At 41.4% G+C, this 19,969-nt stretch overlaps 1 protein-coding gene across 3 annotated transcripts in view; it reads left to right on the plus strand.

The window, feature by feature from the left end:
• Positions 1-19,969, plus strand: part of LOC308301448 (ecto-NOX disulfide-thiol exchanger 2-like) — a 192,028-nt gene that overhangs the window by 129,048 nt on the left and 43,011 nt on the right. The window lies entirely within an intron of this gene.

The following is a 19,969-nucleotide window of genomic DNA, read 5'->3' on the forward strand; positions in this document are numbered from 1 at the left end:
TCTACGTCAATGGTTCTCAAACTCTTTCATGTCAAGGACCCCTAGAATTATATGTATTTGAGACCCCCGTCTCAAAATATTTTTTTATCAGGGACCCCCCAGAAGCAAATATTTGATTTACAAATGTTCGCTTTTGAAAAGATATATTCAAAGACTTGCAAAAGAAATTACACTTTTTCAATAGTTAAAGCATTAAATAATCCTAGGCCTAAATGGGTTAACCTACCACTTTAAGACCTAGGGCTGTGTCTACTCTTGTTGACAAGCATAGAATAGCGGAAGGACGCCTCTTGGCATACCATCATGATGCTTCATGCTTTTTATGAAGGTAATCCATCCTGAGGGAGGGTCCTGAACATGTTTATGATGAGATGCCTCAGCTGTAAATACAGTATCTCTAAAATTGGGTATTTGACTGATTAATCTTGAGCAAGGTTATCAAATCATTTTTTTGTACATCCTCCTCATACAGGTACCCAAGGGCAAGAATATTTGATGGGAATTACCTAGTAAATGGGGTTTGACCAGATGCTTAATGAGAGGCTTAACTTACAGATTAATTTGGAATATGTTGAAAACCTTCCTTCAGGCCCCCTGTAACTTAGAAATAATGGGGTGAGTTTAGCAAAAAAAGCAATATTAGGGTTGTGGAGTAAAAGCTGACTTCTCTATTGCTGTATATACCACAGAGTGCTCTCTTGGGGTGCATTGCCCACTTAACAAACTGCATAAGACTGACAGCGTAGTTTATAAAATAATAGTTTTGGGAGGCCTAAGCCACATTAGGTTGTTGTAATTTTCCTAGATGTACTGTAACCTTTGTCTTTTGCTGTTCAGATTGCCTATTTTTCAAATTGTTGGAAATATTTACGAGGAACTGTTTGAGGGGGGGAGGAGGTAGTCAACTTTAGGGATGCTGTTCCTTTCTTAGGCCTTCTTAGGCCACTGGAAATGGAAAATGATTTGGTACAGTAAGAATTTCAGGGAGGGTGCCTCCGATACTGTCCAGGTAAAAAAGTATTACTAGAATATTCAGATAACCTTTTCACAGTAGAGCAGTTATGGAGTTGCCAGGGTCTGTAGAGGAAATATTATGAGGAATACACTTTTGAATGGAGCCCTCCTTACTGTGACTCCAGGCACATTTTGATCATTTTGAATTACAGCTGCAAGAGGTTTAATCACGAGACAGGAGAGCAAAAGAGAAATTGGTGTTCCATAAATAAGAAACTACCCCATTCGCTGCTTGAACTGCTGCCTCCAGTTGGTTATATATACTGTATAATGTATGACCAATTTTATACACTTCTGCCAATAGCAAAGATTAAAAAAGTACCACTGTTGATAAGGCACCTAATATTGTCAGAAGTGACTCTTGTTAGGAATAAGGTGTATGAGGGTGGACATCACTTCACCCAAATGGTGTGGTGTAGACACCTGTATTTTACTGTGCATACAATAAACCTTAATGACAAGAAAGGGAGTACCACTGCACATCAAACAGTGAAAGCACAAAAAGAATACACACAGGTCTGATGCAGCACAGGAGCGTGTCATTAGACATAAAGAATAAAGCACTCGAGCGCCACGGACGATTAAAGGCCTTTTATATTTACAAGGTGATAAGTAAACAAGCGACGTTTCAATGCCAAAGTGCATCTTCATCTGAGTCATGGCTCTGATGAAGATGCACTTGGCATGGAAACGTTAGTCACTTGTTTACTCAGCAACTTGTAAATAAACATCGCGTAATCGTCTGTGACGCTCCAGTGCTTTATTCTTTTTGCCCAATAAACTTTAATGGTTTATACATTTTGGATAGGATTTCCACATCGAGTGAGATGAAATGGATGGTAGCTTTTGCATTCAGTGGATAATATGGCGTAGATAGGGTAGGGTTGGGATCTGGAATCGGAGGAACCGCATCCAACATTGAGGAACCAGGAATCGGTTGCATCACATTTGGAAGTGTTTCTGGAACCGGTTCTTCACATTGTCAGAGCTGGCATATTGACTTCCCTCTGCTATACAATTACAATACAGTGGTTCCAAAACATTTAAATTGCAAGGACCACAATAACTCTCTGAGAGTGTACAAATGGAACGGGTACATTTGGACAATTTGTACACTCTCAGAGTTACAGACCTTTAAGGGTTCATTTGGAACCCCCTATAGGAATTAGACTGTTAAGAGGGAATCGTAGGGGCGCCTGCGCTGGCCTACTGGTCCAGGCGCATACCACTTAATTCGATTCCCGATCCGGACGGCCTTTGCTGCATGTCACTCCCCATCTCTCCCCCCATTTCCTGTCAGTCTACTGTCCTATCCAATAAAGGCATAAAAGCCCTCCAGAGAATCGTAATCGTTAAAATCCGAAGGGATCCCAACCCTAAGAGTGGGTGGCAATTCACCACTATCAAATGTAAATTAAAAAAAATACATTTTCAATAAAAGTGTGTTGCCCCTATATCAAGTGTCCTGATCCTCTATGCTGTCTAACCTGTCCAGTAGGTGTCCTTAGTGTGTGGTGCCTTGCCTTGTCTGCTGCAAGCCCAGATGTTTCTTGTTCCCTAATGTTCTGTCTCCGTGTCTCCTGCTAGCCCAGCTGTTTCTTGTTACCTTATGTAACTGCATGTACTGTATGTCCCCAGACCGTAGTCCAGTCATTGCTCGTTTGTTAGTTGGTCTGATTTATAGCTACGCCTCTGAATATCTGTATCTTGTTTAGAGCTTTACGCAACAGCCTGCTTTGAATTGCTTTCTCCCCAGCCTATAGTGTTCTGCACTTTGGTATTTTATTTATTTATTCAGCTTTAAGTCCATCTGGTCTAGCTGCTTTGCTGGATGGCATTTTTCTAATTACCTCTGTTATTTAACAGCCCATAATCAGCTATTAAGGGACTCACACTGGTCTGTAATGTAGGAAGGCTTCGTCCATTTATAAATGAGAATTTCCTATTCTGGCGATGTTCATGAGGAAGTGTAAAGGCCTGTGTAAAATTCTCTGAAGGTGTTGTTAGTAAATCCTTAACTTGTTTCCCATGCCAGCAAATCTCTTTCCTGCAATTCCCATAGGATCCAATCTCTATCCCCGACCGATATAAGCAATTAAAGTGTGGGAATTGCGTATGTCCTCAGCAACACAGGGTCCAATTCTGTGTGTGTGCAACATACTACCTGTTGTTTGGCATAACAAAGTCCAGTATTTAGTTTCTCCAAGAAGGCAATTGAAAAGAGGAAGGCAATCGGCTCTCCTACCTCACTGCTTCCAGGAACCCGACAAAATACATTACTGCATCTGCTTCTGTCCTCCATGTCGCACTGTTTCTGGCAGAGAGGCAGAGAGCACCCAGCTTTGCCCTTAGTGGCATTTGGCCACTCCTCTGCAGCAGTAGCAGTGGTGTAAAGTAACTAAAAGTACATTTACTTGAGTAGCCTACTGTACTTGTAGGTATTTGTACTTGAGTCCAATTTCCAGTACTTTCCTTCGTTCCTTCTACTTCCACTAAATTTCGGATCCTTATTGTTTAATACCCAACTATTTATTTTAAAACATTAGTCTTTTTGCAGATATAAATTAGCCTATAATAAAACATTTAAACCATACTTTTACCAGTAAGAAATTCTAGTACTTTTTCCACCACTGACGGAAATAGGCTACTAGAAAGTAGCCTCGTAAACCAGGCTCCTTCTCCTGCCTTCATCCTCAGATTCGAACAGAAGATGGGAGGAGTCAGTTTACTAGGCTAACTAGAAAGCATGATAGTTACAGCAGGAACCAAATGGACCCTTATGTGTTTGTAACTCGGAGAGAGTTGGCCTCTGTCAGTCAGTCATCATATTATTAGCTTTGGAATGTGACAGAAACTAAAATAAATCTCCAGGAAATTCAAGGCTTCATGGGGTGTGTAAATTATAGAAAACAAGTCATTTTTGGGTGAAAAACTCTGTTAATATTTTTGCAATCCTGAGACAAATATCAGGCCCGATGCCAAGCTTTAAAGATGTGCTCCATCTTTGAGGTTGGTGTAGTACCTAATTGTCCCTCGTTGAGGACATTTTTAGTGTTTGATCGTCCAGAGCCTTTCTTTAACCTCTTTATTACATGTCATGGATGCAGGTGATGGTATTCCTGCTGGGCATTGCTGCGAGACGCACCTCCACCGGTGCCTCTCAAGCAGGCGTGCTGTGACACCTCATTGAACACCTCTGTGGGCCTAAGCGGGTCATCAGCTGGGGACCACAAATGTAAAATCTACCAGATAAAAATCCAGATTCCACTATGAGCACATCTTTATCAGGCAGCCATTTTCTTCACATGGACTCTGGAATATTTGTATTGTTAAGTGGTAGAGTCATGGAGTACATTGTCAGCAAGGTTGTCTTCAACTGCAGTGCAGTGTTTGCTGTAGAGAACTCTGCTTCTGGGGACTTCTGGGGGCGATATTGTGGATTCTCATGTTTGGCTGCGTCGGCCATTTGGAGTGACTGTATTGAAATGAACAGGCTGAGCTGAGTCAGCGAGATGGAGTTCTGACTCTATTATCAGTCTGAGGACTGGAGAATCACACACTCTCATTCACACACTCACTCACATCCATACGCTGGCAGACAGAGGCTGATTAGACTGGCGCTCGTTTCGGGTTTCTGACCAAAAAAGAACTACCCAAGTTTATAAATGAAAAAGTTAATCAGAACTTTTTTTTGCAGAACTCGCCAATGATGCATGATAATCTCCCTTCTATGACAAATCACTGGATAGTCACTCGCTCACTCATTAAGTCTTCCCCTCCTCCTGTCTACATGTCAAAGTGTCCTTGGGCAAGACACTGAACCCCTAGTTGCTCCCGGTGAGCAGGTTGGTCCCTTGAATGGTTTCCACTGCCACCGGTGTATGAATATGTGTGTGGATGGGTGAATGTAATGCACATTGTAAAGCGCTTTGGATAAAAGCGCTATCTAAATGCACCATTTACCCCTCTCTCTTACCTTGTAAGGTTCTTACCTTGTCCTGAGTTGCCTGACAAAAAGGTGTAGGCTCTATTGAGAAGCATAAAAAATCTGCTTTAAGTGAAGTCCATCTGGTCCGTGTGCTTTGCTAGATGGCCTTTTACTAATTACCCCTTATTTAATTGGCCATAATCGGTCATCAGGGGACTCACGCTGGTTTCTATCTGCATAATGTCGGAAGGCCTGGTGTGCATTTATTGAAATGAACAGTCTGAGCTGAGTCAGCGAGATGGAGTTCTGACTGTATCATCATTCAATTTCTGAGGACTGGAGAATCTCAAACACACACGCACACACGCACACAAACACACACACATACACACACACACACACACACACACACACACACACACACACATCCATATGCTGGCAGACAGCCTGATATGACTGACAGTCATTTGGTTTCTGAGAAATCCCTTAAGGCTACGCTAGCTTCTAAATGAAAATGCTTATCAAAATCACAGAACTCTCCAATGAGTCATGATAACATCCCTTCCATATCCAATCAATCAATCACTCACTTCCTCTCTCTCCTTTTCGGAGGGGCAGGTAAAGATAGCAGTGGCTGGTTGTAAATGCAGGCTCTCCCAGATTCAAGTGGGGGCAGATCTCTGGCTCCTGGCAGTACATGTTCAGCTCTCACCCTCCCATCTGGCTCGAACCGTGAACCCACCACTCACCAGCACTATGTGACAATTTATATATATATATATATATATATATACATATATTTATTTATTTTATATATATGTTACCGGATGTTTGGGTAACTCAGGACGTTCTATGTAAGAGCGCTTGTTTTGTCGTTCACCACACACCAATCACCACCAGGTGGCGACGACAGCCATTCACTAGTGAAGGCGCTGACGTCACTCGTTTGCGACTCTATTTGCGACTTTATTTACTAGCCTAGCCTAGCCTAGCCTAGCCTAGCTTAGCCATTAGCTCCATTGTAGTCACTTGGACAGGGCGTTTATCGTGGGCTTGCCCAGGCCTTACGGCCTGGGCATAAATATAACGATTGCATTCACCACGGCTTCGTAACTCGCGCGGCGCTCCGCCGGCCGCGCGGCCCTGGCCCGCTCTTCGCGGCCACTCGCACCTGCGGTGCTCGGGGGCGAAGAGCAGGACCAAGGTCCGCTGGCCTGCGCGCCGCTTGCAATGTCGTGGACAATCGAGCGGCTCCGTTCCGCCCCGTGCTGCACGACGAGTGCTCCGTTTCTCGACCGTCCTGTTTCTCTAACAAACCGTGACATATATATATATATATATATATATATATATTTTTTTTTTATTTTTTTATTTTTTTTTTCACATATGCCACTGGGAAGATTTGGATAACTCCAAATTAGTGGAACCGGGGTGTTTGCAATTTAGGAGTGAGTTCACACACCAAGGGTCAACATCACGTGGGAGGAGCCACACTGAACAAACTACTCTAACAGGCTCCATGTTAAAACTATAGGCTGCTATTGTTTTAGTGTGTCAAATGTTCAGAAAAGGATCCTTAATATCAAATCAAAGGAAGCACACTGTCTGGAACTTGCAAAAAGTTAAAACGTTTGTGAACCACTGCTCTACAGTGCTGCTGAATTAAGACAATGTCTCTCTTAAACGTATACAGTATGTAGCATTCTGCATCCTTGAGAGAATACTGAGCACCACTCCATCCAGACGGATGTCATTCCACTGACGTTGGTTTAATAACATTAGTTTAATGGTTCAGAACCAAGAGGGGAGATGAATGAAAAACGCAGAGGCTTCAGCTCAGGATTCCTTTTCCTCTCTACCTCCTTAGCAGAACGGGTTTCTTTAAGGTCTTGTATAAATCTTAGTTGAATTACAATTTGTCACACTCCTCGAGAAAAAACCCCCAAAAACAAGCATACATACACACATACACATGGCACGCACACACACAATCCTGGCATATATTTCAAATATGAAGTGCAAGCCTTTCAACTAAGCAGAGAGAGAGAGAGAGAAGGGATTAGAGAGAGGAGACACATTGCAGAATAAAGCCTAATAGATGGTGAGTGGAACGGTGCTGCTGAACCTAATGTCGTAGACAGAGAGGGGAGGAGGAGGCTGGTGTGTGTGCACTCAGTCCATATTTCAGATAAAGTGTTTGTGGAGGTGGTTGAGATTTTTCCTATTGAATTTCATTGTGTATATTTTCATAGCTGCTCCCAAGCCTTTTCATGGCCCTCTTCCAGAGAGAGACTTGTACAGTGCACACACACACACGTAAACGCAGATGTATTCACATGTAAAGGCATCCAACACACATGTAATCAAATGCACATGGATTAAGATTCTCAGTCGTCATGACAGGTTTCACGATGGCGACTATGGAAGCCAAATTAATTAATAGTTTATTTTTTTGGTCTTAAAGCAAGTACAGAGTTGGTCACAACAACAAACATTACAAATCATTTCATGTGGATTTGGATTCCTTGACTTATAAGTCTCCTTTCATATTGCTTCACAAATCACAGATTAGGACTTGGCCTGACAAAAACCTTTTCAGCCTGGGATTTAAAGTTCCTTTGATCCATTCAATTAATACACATACATGCTGATATCAGGGTTTCCGCTAGGCATTTTTGGGGCCGGCCACCTTGGCCGGCAGGATTATATTTTACCGGCCAATCAATTAATTTATCGGCCATATTATATTGAACGTCACATACGTGTTTGCAGATGAGATACTGTATCTGCATGGTGCACCGTGCACCCAACTGATAATTACACCATTTTATGTTTGCGCTGGGCTTCCTTCCTCTTTATCACAGATGCAATTGCAATATGTTCCAACAAATTAATATCCTAACTATCTACTTATGTAGAGGTATCGCTTGCCAAAAAAAAAAAAGAAGTGAATAGGTTAAAGTGGGCGCGCAACTCAAGCGAACCGTTTGCGCGCCCTGCCACACAGTGGCCTACACATTAATAAGTTAATAGTAGCCTATATGATTTTGGCTTCACGTCTCATTAAACCTTTTACACACATTTGTTTTATTTTGTTAATGTTATGTTATGATGGCGCAAGGAAGGTTGACTTGCCTCTGTTGCTTTGACCACGATGGCATCACATCCATGCGATCAGAAAGTCATGTGCGTGCTTGTATAATATCCATGATTCCACAGAGTTCGTGTCCCTTTTTTATTATCGTCTAGGCCTACTGGGTCCAGCTTGGTATAGATTACCTCGGAAGAACCCCAGTTCTGTTCTGATTATAACACTAAACCCACGCTGATTGTTACAAGGTGCTGGAACTGTCAGCTGTGAAACGTGATGTGTGCTTCTCCGTAAGGCTGTGTGCGTGTCTAAAATAGCAGACATACAAGCTCACAGCACGGCGCGTTTCGCCTTGTTGTGAGCTTGAAGCTCTGATATTTCCAATGCACGTAACCATGCACACAGCGCAGTGGAGATGGGATTTATGGCTCTTTGAAGTGAGCCGGATCTCTGGGATCCGTTCCTTTCAAAGAGCCGTTCAAAAGACTGGCTCATTCTAGTAGTTACTTTGTAGATTTTGATTATAATTACAAATAACTTCAACCCTATATACATTTATTTCGGACATATATAGGTACATATCTGCCATTTGAAAATAGCTGATCTACAAGCTCACAATGCTATCTATCGTTCATTTCAAAGAGCCGTTCAAAAGACTCGATTCGTTCGTGAACGTCCCACCTCTACAGCGCAGCATGAAGCAGCAGCAGTGGCGGTGAACTCCGCTGTCATCAGACAGACTCACAGAACATGATAGGCTACAAATTTAAAATTATGATAGGTTTTAGGGTTGTAGCTTTACTACTTTAGACAAATAATTATGTGTATAATAAGATTAAATGATAAAATAGCCTAAGAGGCATTTTCCCAGCCGGCCACGGTGGCCGGTGGACTTTATAATTACCGGCCAATTAAACATTTAACCGGCCAATGGCCGGTAAATACCGGCTAACGAAATCTCTGGCTGATATGTGTGTATATAGTACAGTACACAGTTTATACATGCATATACAAATAGACATACACACACTGAATACACATAGTACTGTAAGCCAGCACAATGTGTTGATCTTGAGTTGAAGTGCTTGTCTATCACTCACACCTAAAGGTCAGAACTGAAATTGACATAATGAAATGAATGCATAAATATCAGTCCGGTTTAGTCTTCCATTAGTTGAGACTCAACGCTGTTAAATCAAGTCAGCTGTAAAGTATGTATTTCATACGATCGTGCAGTAAGATTACGTTACACAACTAGTGTTGCCCGATCCCGATCACGTGATCGGATCGGCCGCCGATATGGTCATTTTTATAAGATCGGAGATCGGGAAAAAAATATCGAAAAAAAATGTTATATATATTTTCTGGGAGTAGTGAAAGTTACAGGTAAGGTGAATGCGATATGAAACGTACGCTTACCATAATCACAGTAATCCTTAATCATTTTCAATCATATTCAAGGGCTTTTGGAGAAATGAGACAGACACAGAGCCCTGCAGAGGGGAGGTGATTGTGTCAGACTTTGTGTCCAGCTGGCAGCTGATGCCAATAAGTAGTAAAGGCCCCTTGTAATGGATCAAAGGAAGGCAATTATGTCTCTCTGCACTGTCAACTAGCTGCTACAGATGCATACTTTTCAAGCAGACTGGTTAATTGGTTCTTAACCTATTTTGTTTCTACTTTAAAAATGGCCAATGTTTTACCAGTTTTTATATGGTTTGTTGATTATTTTTGATTCTGTAATGGTCTATTTTATTTTATTCTTTGAGGTATTAAACAGGTTTTAAAAGTCCTTAAATCGTGACTTCACTGCCAAATTTCAAAGGCCACACCAAAGGTCCGCTGCACAATGCTTGAGAAACACTGCACTAGTAGGCCTATATCACTATATACTCACAAGCTTTGTTTTTAATTTGTTGATTCAGTGCTGCACAGGCTGCACTAAGTGATAGAATGAATAGAATTTTTTTTTCTTAATGCCTCGCCAAAAGATCGGATCGGGAAAGATCGGGATCGAATCGGAAGCAATAATATTTGATCGGTATCGGATCGGGAGCAAAAAAAAACGTGATCGGGGCATCCCTATACACAACCAATCCTTCGCTTCTTCTGTCACATCAAGTCCAAATTCAATTAAATTAACCACAAAATCGAGATGTTTGGTTTCTGTACATCATGTGTGCAAACAAAGAGATGTAGCACATGCCAGTACGGTGAAGCTAGACAGCGACAAATTACAGACATAATGTCCGCGTAAACTGTAAAAGGCTGTTGATTCTGGGCGCCAACAGAACAGTTGAAGTCTCACTCGGGGTAATGCATCTTCATTAAAACAGTTAGGAGGTGACAGTGGTTGCAGGAGGGAGGAGTAGAGCGGAGGGGTGGAGGTAGAAAATGGGAGGTGGAGAGAGAGGAGAGCATGGTAAAGAGGACAGCTGTGTCCCGTCCTCATCCATCACCTGGAAAAACAGCTGGTGTCTTCACACCTTTTCTCCCTCTGTCTCTAACCCTCAATCCTATATCCCCTGTCTCGATTCATCTATCCATCCTTCCTCTTGTCTCTAATCCAGGGGTCTTCAATGTTTTCAGGCCAAGGACCCGTTAGTTGAGAGAGAGATGAAGCTGGGACCCCCCACAGCCTTATCATAGATTCCATATAGTTTCATTGTTTGACAGCACGATTATCAGTGTATTTTGGATTCATGTCAGTTTGTATTTTCAGATATTTAACCACTTGAACCGTCAATACTTAATAAACTTGACCTTTCACTCTGTACTTGGTCATCTCTTTTTCCCCTCTACACCAAGTTTAGCCAAAAATAGACGATCTACAAGCTCACAACGCCTCACAGTGGCGAGGCGTTGTGAGCTTGTAGATCTGCTATTTTTGGCTAAACTTCTCCGAATATGGACGCTAGGGTTCAAGTGGTTAATATAAAAAAAGAGAAAAAATGCTTCTATCACACAAAGATTTGGAGGACCCCCTGTAGTAACTCTGAGGACCCCCTAGGGGTCCCGGACCCCATGTTGAAGACCCCTGCTCTACTCTCTATCCCTCCATCCATCCTCCCTCTGTCTCTATCCCTCCATCTTTCCTCCCTCTACCCCTCTTTCCTCGTCAGTCCAAATTAGCCAACATCTTCATTAAGGTCTCATTAGGTCTGAGTCAGCAACTGTAATTTCCAGACAGATTCATTAGAACACACACACTGTTCTTTGCACTCAAGTTTCTAAAATTCCAGCAGCACGGGGAGCGAAGCTGCTAACAATGAACAATTTTCTCGATTGAACTCGTTTAGAATTCACATTTACATTTTTAGGTGTTTAGCTGACTCTCATCCAGAGCCATTCACTGCAGAGAGCGGTGCGGCCGTTCGCTTAAACCCCTTTTATTGCTAACATTAAGAGCGGGCCGCTAAGGAAACAGGCACAAGGAAGGGTCAACCGTAATGGAGTGCAGACAGTAGATGAAGAAGAAGAAGAAATGTCCCAGTGCTCATTGAATATTTATGAGCTTTCCTAAAAAGAAAAGTGCTAGCTAAGCGGGAACACTTTTTTTAAATGTATTTCTTTTTTTCTTTTCTTTTTTTTTTGTTTGAGTAAGCTCGGGTGCAAGCGTATGAAAGTACTTCAGGAAAGAATTGTCTCATTCTTGCCAGGTTGGGAAGCTGAATGGCAGAGAGATAGACTCCAGGGAAGGACTTATGCACATCATAGCGGCTGAACACTATTTTCAGGAAAGATATTTATTGTAGGTGAAGAAGAGAAGGGGGCCTAGTACAGAGCCCAGAGGGACTCTAAGTATATAATAGGGTTTAACCCTGCAAGGCCCAGCGATGCTTTTTGGCAACATTTATTCTTAAAAAAAAAAAGAGGAGAAATAATTTGTTTTCCTGTTCTTTTTTCACCTTAACATAACCATTGGATCCTATTGTTTCCTATTATAGAAATTCATTCGGGTCTTGCAGGGTTAAATAGGTAAGCAAATTAGGGCGTTCGGGTGGTGCATGGATAAAGTACCTGTCAACAATCGCAGAGTCTTAGGTTTGGTGTCTTTGTTGCCACACATACTCATCGTTAGTTACTTAGTTACTTTATTGACCCAAACATATAAAACATTGGGTAATCGAAAACCCATGAATAAAAACTTTAAAAAGTACAATATATAGAGGGGCTCGATTGGAGGTGCTACGTCCTCCTGGTGGCGGCCAGTAAAGTGAGCCTATTGTGCCCACACCTGTTGTATGGAATATGTCAAATACATATGACTTGACTTGCCTTCATTTCAAAATGTATTTTCTCATTATGACTCATACTGGGACCTGAATGTTTAAACTTTTAGTTGCCAGAAATATACTCTTCTCTGTGTATTTTGAAGATGACTTATTCGTCAAGAGCCATTTAGAGCAGTTCTTCATCAACATTAAAAGCAGGTCACTAGTAAAAATGTACATAAATATTTCCATGTGCTATTTAAAAACAGAACTGCTAGCTAAGCTTCTTTTTTGTGTTTTGTTCTTTTGTTTCTGCAGTATCAGGTGTAAGCACATAAAGGTAGGAGAGAAATGGATATGAGGTTCTCCTCTGAGACCTTGGGGTTTTCAGGGTACGATGTAAGATTGCGGTTCCTTCTGGCCCGTTTGGGGACTCTGGGAGCTCGTTGTACAATACATTTTGGAGGTCTGAACAGAAGGGATAATCAAATCAGGTGCAAGCACATGAAGGTAGGAGAAAATGGCTCATCAACCACCTCCTCATTGAGCTTTCATTGTGACTTTTGAAGGCCAGAAAGAGAGGAGACAGAGTGGTGGAGCAAAGGACACCTTGTAGCAGCTTTTGTGTGTGTGTGTGTGGGGGGGGGGGGGGGGGGGGTTCTGTTCATGAGTCCCATGTGAATTTTGAGCCTCATTTATTTCGCTCAACGAGCTCAGCTCTCCTGCAATGCTTGGACAAGAGAGCCTAGAATGTGTATATGTAACCCCATAGCCAAGTGGCCCAGAGTTGCACTGACAGCTACAGCTGGATAAACAGACCACTGTGAACAGAGGTTCTGGAACTCCACAGCCTGGACTGAATTTAGGCTACATGATGTTTGTAGATTGACTGGAATGATTGATTGATTGATTGATTGATTGATTGATTGATTGATTGATTGATTTATTGATTGATTGATTATTGAAGAATGTATTAGAAGTTTGCAATAGGAAAAGGTACAGTTTCATGACAGTACAAATATTTACACAGGAACCACTTTATGTATCTCATATAACATTGAAAGATAGAACACAATAAACTACTTTTCATTGGATAACATCAATTATAACATCAGAAAATTGAAGAATAAAAGGAAAATGGGAGTAGCAGCTGTCTGTAGGTGACTTTTCAGACCTATTTTGAAGGAGGTTATGGTTTTACTCTCCTTTCGGACTTGCGGGAGTGTCGTTCCACATGTTAGTGGTATAGCAGGAGAATGAAGGTTACATGATGTCTGTAGATGGACAGAATGAAGGTTACATGATGTCTGTAGATGGACTGAGTGAAGGTTACATGATGTCTGTTAGATGGACTGAATGATGGTGTCTTCTGTAGATGGACTGAATGATGGTGTCTTCTGTAGATGGACTGAATGATGGTGTCTTCTGTAGATGGACTGAATGAAGGAAAATACATTACTTTCATAATGATACTGGATATATAGAAATGACCTTTACCACACCAGAGGAAAAAAAGGAAAACATTCAGAAGGTTAGTAAATCAATTGACCTTTGAATGAAGAACGACGCTGATTATAAATGTCTCGATTACATGGCTCCCAGGCGTTCATATAAGCTTGCCCAATGAGAACGCTGAGTAGAGAGGGGCCTGTGTAATTTGACCAAAGACACTCGCAAATATGGGCCATGTTAATTGCACTATACGTCACAAACTGATGGCAGCAGGAACCAGAGAGAACATGTGGTTTCTACATCTCCCGTCTGACAGACTGTGAAAGACGAGGGGAATTTCCCCATTCCAGAGCACTAGCCGTGTCTTTCCTTTCCTTCCCTTTCCTTTCCTTTCCTTCACTCTAGCAGATGAAAGCAGTGGACTCTCTCCCCTCTGTTCTTTCAGGGTATAAACCTCCCAGGAACCCATTTATAATCTCTCGACACTCGACCCACCAAGCGCTGTCAGATCCTCATCTTTCACCATTATGCACTCAGGAAGCTGTAACGTGTGCTTGTTAACATTACAGCATGCCCTGTATTCATCTACCGTTTAATGGGAAACCTCAAAGAGAAAAGCCTCAAACACAAAGCTCACCATTCAATGGACAATCTCATTAGTGAGCTGCAAATTAAAATCTATCTGTTGAAACATCTCTCGTGTTGCGTGACGTTCGGTTCTCACCTTGTGAAGTTTGTCCTTGAAAGCTTCCTGGCAAAGCTTACTTTGCCAGGAAATACAAAGTAGTGAAGGCCTCCTCAGAACAACAAAGTCCTCTGTAATTGGCTCTCTAAAGGTGAAAGATGTCTCTGATCGAACTAATGATGGCATTGACTCGTTGGTTTCAGTTCTCATCTTTGGATTCTGCCTCGTAAAAAAGCTCCTTATTAGTCCATGGGCCATACGAGATGTCGGTATCCGAAAGGTGGCAAAGGTTACTATGCATTTTTGAAAAGTTCTATATCTGTAGATTATATTTTGGTATGATAACCCATTCTGAGACCCAGCTCAATTGGTGTTATCAGCCGCTAGAGTCAGTGTCCCATTAAAACTCATTCTGTGCCACATGACGGTTTTGACTGTTTTTTTCCAATAGCCCCCTGTGCCAATGACGGTTTATGACGGTTTTTGTGTTTTTTATATAGAAAGTTTTTTTTTTTTGTTTTTTTTTTTTAAAGATGTCAAAATGACCTGAGATCAGAGAGATGCTTTTCTCTGTTTGTGTGTTGGCTCCCTCGTTTAGCTGATTGAGAAAATGTGTGAAAATGTGTGTCCATTCTAGTGGATGGACACTTTTTTTGATTCAAACAGCTCTATCTCTGGAACCATTTGTCTGATTGACAAAATTCTTTTTGCCACTGAATCACAACAACTGTGTCTGTTTCTGTGGGGGGAAAACAATTAAAAAAAATATTTTTTTTTCATTGCATAGTAAAGAAAAACATACAAAACCGTGGCACAGCTACCTTGGAGGCATTTTGGCCTTTGGCACAGAATGAGTTAACTTTACATGACAGGAAAAAAATAATCTGCTTTAAGTAGCATATGAGGGGTCAAACTAGGGTTTTTTCATGATTCTGAATCCATTGCAAGCATTTGTTTTGCACGAAAAACATTCCTTGGGCTAAAATGTCCCCACAAGACTATGGTTTAGTGATGAAAAGAAAGTGATGAGTCATCACTTTTCACACATTTTGTGGGGGCCGATCTACGAGCTTGTAGATCGGCTATTTCCACTACTTTTTGAAAGTGTTTGTAACTATATTAACATTTCTCAACATGGAAACGATTATGACGATTATGCAAAATATTTGCGATTACCTTAAATAATTGCGATTAGACGATTATGTAATAATTGTGACAGCCCTAAGTAGGCCAGGGCATTAAAAAAAAAGAAGAAAAAAAATATGGAGATGAGAGGTTTCTGCCCGACAGCAACGATATTTATGTTACTGGACCAGCGAGATATTCTCACACATGGACTCAGCTGGATGGATCAACATTAACTAATACATGATGCGACAGTGAGTCCTGTGCTGTAAGCATTTCCCCCACACTACTCTATGCTCCTTACTGCTGACTGCTCACGAGCTGGTACACCTGGGGACTGTGTGTGTGTGTGTGTGTGTGTGTGTGTGTGTGTGCGTGCGTGCGTGTGCGTGTGTGCGTGCGTGCGTGCATGCGTGCGTTTTCGTGCACGCGTGTGTGTCTTTGCTTTCAGAGAGATGTCTGAGCAGAAAAAAATGCTGCAGTATTAATGGGGCTGCTGAAATGGGGACAGTAAGAGATTCCTACGTTATCTGCGGCTAGATATATTGGATGATAGGATAGAAATGTTGAAAAAAGTGATATTTGTAGTTGAAACCCAGGCAGGGAGATGTCGGATGAAGAGGGGGGATTTTACAAGGAAGCATGATATGTTTTTTTATCTCCCTCTCTTGTCCGTGTTAGGAGAAGCAATTGTAAGAAGATAATTATTTAGTTTTTAAGTTTTCAAGTTGTTTTTTACAACATGCCTCATCATCATCTTCCCCATCCACAGCTGACTAGAGGAGGGGGGTTAGTAATAGACAGGACCTTTTACTCTCAAGTGTTTGTTTGTTTGTGTCAAATTTGTGTCTGTATTCCATATCCCGGAGGGACTGTGACAATATCGCGTTTTTATTGCGGTTGAAACCCACAGTTTTGGGCATCCTGTTGCAACTTGCATTACAGCTTATCGCATATATTTAATCTGAACTAGGCTTTACACATTCATGTTGATTTGAATGACAGCGCCAGACAGGAGAGGGAGAGAGCTCTCTGACTGGGCACTGTAGATTTTGTCTATAAAAGTTTATTTTGGCAGGACTTGATGGTGTCATAATGGTTGAAAATAGACGATCTACAAGCTCACAATGTGTCGTGCTGCGACACGCTTCGAGCTAGTAGATGTGGTATTTTCAGAGCGCAACACCCGAGCGCAACCAAACATGAAATGGTACTTTTTCTTTGTTTGTTCTATTGGATCTTTGATTTTTTTTTTTTTTTTTTTCTTCTCCACTAGTCCCTCCCTAACATTTAGTCTAGTTTTTATTTGTTGACAAAAATGTCAATATATTTGGTCTTCGATGTAGTCATCATAGCTTATATTAGTTAAGTGTGCCTGCCATGCAATGGCAAAACACTTATTGTAATCCGCCATACTTAATTAAGTCATTAAGTAGTTTCACCACAAAGTTCGGCACGTAATAAGTGCCGCACGATTTACGGCACCGCCGCAATATATACATCAAAACGTGCGGCTCGGCCAGGAATGGGGTGCTATTACTTTTCTAAGAGAAAAGTTGTATCGTTTAATTGATATTAATTTATTAGTGAATTAATTTTACCCATTGACTTATAATGGGAATCGCAAAAACTCACATTCAATATTTTTTTTTCTCGCAAACCATAGGGGCTACAGTTTCAAAACTTGGAGAGGAGATTTATAATGATATCAAGGATTAAATAAAAAATTATTTCGTCAGTTGGCCTCATGGTGGCGCTATAACAGTCCACTTTACCTTTCGGCCTGTAACTCTTGAACCGTGGGTCGGAAAATTAAAATTCCTTTTTCCCTGGATTCCTTGGGTCATGACGCATCTCCTCATATAGGCCACGCCCATTTGCGTCAGGATAGATTTTCCGCCATTTTGAATTTTCTTCAAAATACACTTTTTGCTCCTTTTCCTACATATTTTCTCCAAATGTCACAAAAATCGATACACACGATCTATGGACTCATGTGATAAACATATTTAAACGATATTTTGATAGTCCATACCGTTCTTCCGTAACAGGGTTCCAAAGTTAGCGGGAGGAGCCCGTCTTGTAAGAAGTAGCCATAAATCACAAACGAAACATCCAGTCAACACCAAATTTTAACCACAAGTGGGGGGCGCTATACTGAACATATACCCAAAAGCATTTCCACTTCGACCCATAGGGGGCACCACAAACGCGCAAAACGTAACCGTTTCATGCCAAAACGTGTTTTTCAGGGGGAACGACCCTCTCAAAACGAAACACTAACACCAACCGCTACACAAGGTTGCACAGACTTAGCGAGCTGCAGGCACACTTAAAATTTCTTAGAAATTTTCTTTTCTAGTTTTTATTTAGTTTGCATCATAGTTTCAGTCGACGAAATCAACACTGCTTGAGAGAGGGCGACAAAATGCACGTGCAATGATACTATGGTTTGTGCATTCGTGCACATCTGCATCAGTAAAGGAGGTTTTGAACAAGGTGTTGTGGGGCCTATTTGTTTCCTGTAGGAGGAGGAGGAAGAGGAGAGAGTAGAGATGAAGGCTCATAGACAGCTCCAATAAAGGCGACAGGTCAGGGTTATGTTATGTTGTCTTGTGTGGGTGGACAGAAACCCATAGAAGCTTCTCTTTTGATGTGTTTTCCTGAAGCGGGTCCTTCATGAGCTCTCTGTGTCTCTGCGGGCACTCTCACCTCTGACTTGAAAACAGGTCTGTTTGCTTCTCTAATACCCAAAGCCAGTGGTGTAAAGTAACTAAGTACATTTAGTACTGTACTTAAATACAATTTTGAGGTACTTCTAATTTACTGAAGTATTTCATTTTTTCTGTACTATTACGTCTACTCCACTTAATCTTAGAGGCAAATATTGTACTTTTACTCCACTACAATTATTTGATGTGTTGACCATTAATGAGGACTGGAGGTGAATTTGGCACTTCCATTTGGGCTTGGTTTTTAAAAAGTGGATGCTTGCCGACTGTGTGTCCTCACAGCAGGACATGGCTTCTTCCACTGAGGTTACGTTGTTGAAAGTAGAGACGAGCGTCCTTGTGAAAAAGTATATAATTATTTATGACGCACAACTCCGCTACACGCCTCCGGCTCTTAATGGAGAGGATAAACACACATGCATGAGTACACACACATACTATACAGTATATGCACTTTATGTCACACATGCATGCAGGTCACATACACATAGAGTACACACACACACACATGCGCACGTGCATGCACGCTAGGGTGAAATATGAGCAGTGCTGCAGTGAAATTGCACCAGCCATGCCCTGATGTAACCAGATCTTTTTTACTGCAAAAATGTTCCCTTGTACAATAAAATACAGGCCTGATCAGATGTGATATGGATTTCTCAGAAGAATACTTGTGACTGGATATTTCCACAGGGTGGCATTGCAGGAGACTATAGTCTATATGAGGGTCTGTGTGTTCTGCTGGAACGATCAGCACAAAACACATCTATTGGATCCCTGGGGATCTCTACATCATTGGTTCTCAAAATGGGATCCTTGAGGGGTCCTTTTGTTTGTTTTTTGTCCCTGAGTTGTCTTAAATGGATCCATCTACGAATGTGTCATCATTGGCTTTTTCCACAGTACAGACACGCACGCGCGCACGCACGCACGCACGCACGCACGCACGCACGCACGCACGCACACACACACACACACACACACACACACACACACACACACACAGGTGTCCTCAAACTTCTTCTGTGCAAAGTGATTGGCATTCAGAAGGGTGCAGGGAGAAATCATCCATCGCCCTGGCAACCAGGGTCTTTCTTGTCACCTACTTCGTCTCGCAAAAGAAAGTGACACAGGCTCACAGCTTAGTATTACCATATTATATTTCACTATGTTGTATCAATTATCAGACCCTCTTATAGATGGGTATAAGAGCAGTGGTGTAAAGTAACATTTACTCGAGTTCTGTACAAATTTGAGGTACTTTTACTTCACTAGAGTATTTCCAATTTTCATTACTTTTACTTTTATTCCACTACATCTCAGAGGCAAATATTGTACTTTTACTCCCCCAATTGTATTTGGTGCTTTAAGTATATTGTGATGCCCATACTTTTAAACTTCTAATAAAGTAAATGTCGAATACCAGACTTTTACAATTTACAATTGTAAAAGAGGGATTTACTGTAAGCAAGGACAACACATGGTAATACATGAAAACCAAGAGCCTATCATCAGTCTAACAGTAGAATTTCCCCCCAAAATAATTGTAAATAATTGAAACACACTATATCATCTGTCTACATAACATGTTAGTGTTATCTAAATTACATTTTACCTTTGCATAAGCCTGGTGCTACAGTAGTTATTTGTAATTGCTTTTCTTTTTTTCTTTTTTTTTACTTTGTTTATTTGATTTTCAAATGAAGCATTTAAGGCAATGAAGTGGTA

This window comes from Nannobrachium achirus (genome assembly GCF_963921795.1).
Source record: "Nannobrachium achirus genome assembly, chromosome: 17".
Taxonomy (NCBI): domain Eukaryota; kingdom Metazoa; phylum Chordata; class Actinopteri; order Myctophiformes; family Myctophidae; genus Nannobrachium; species Nannobrachium achirus.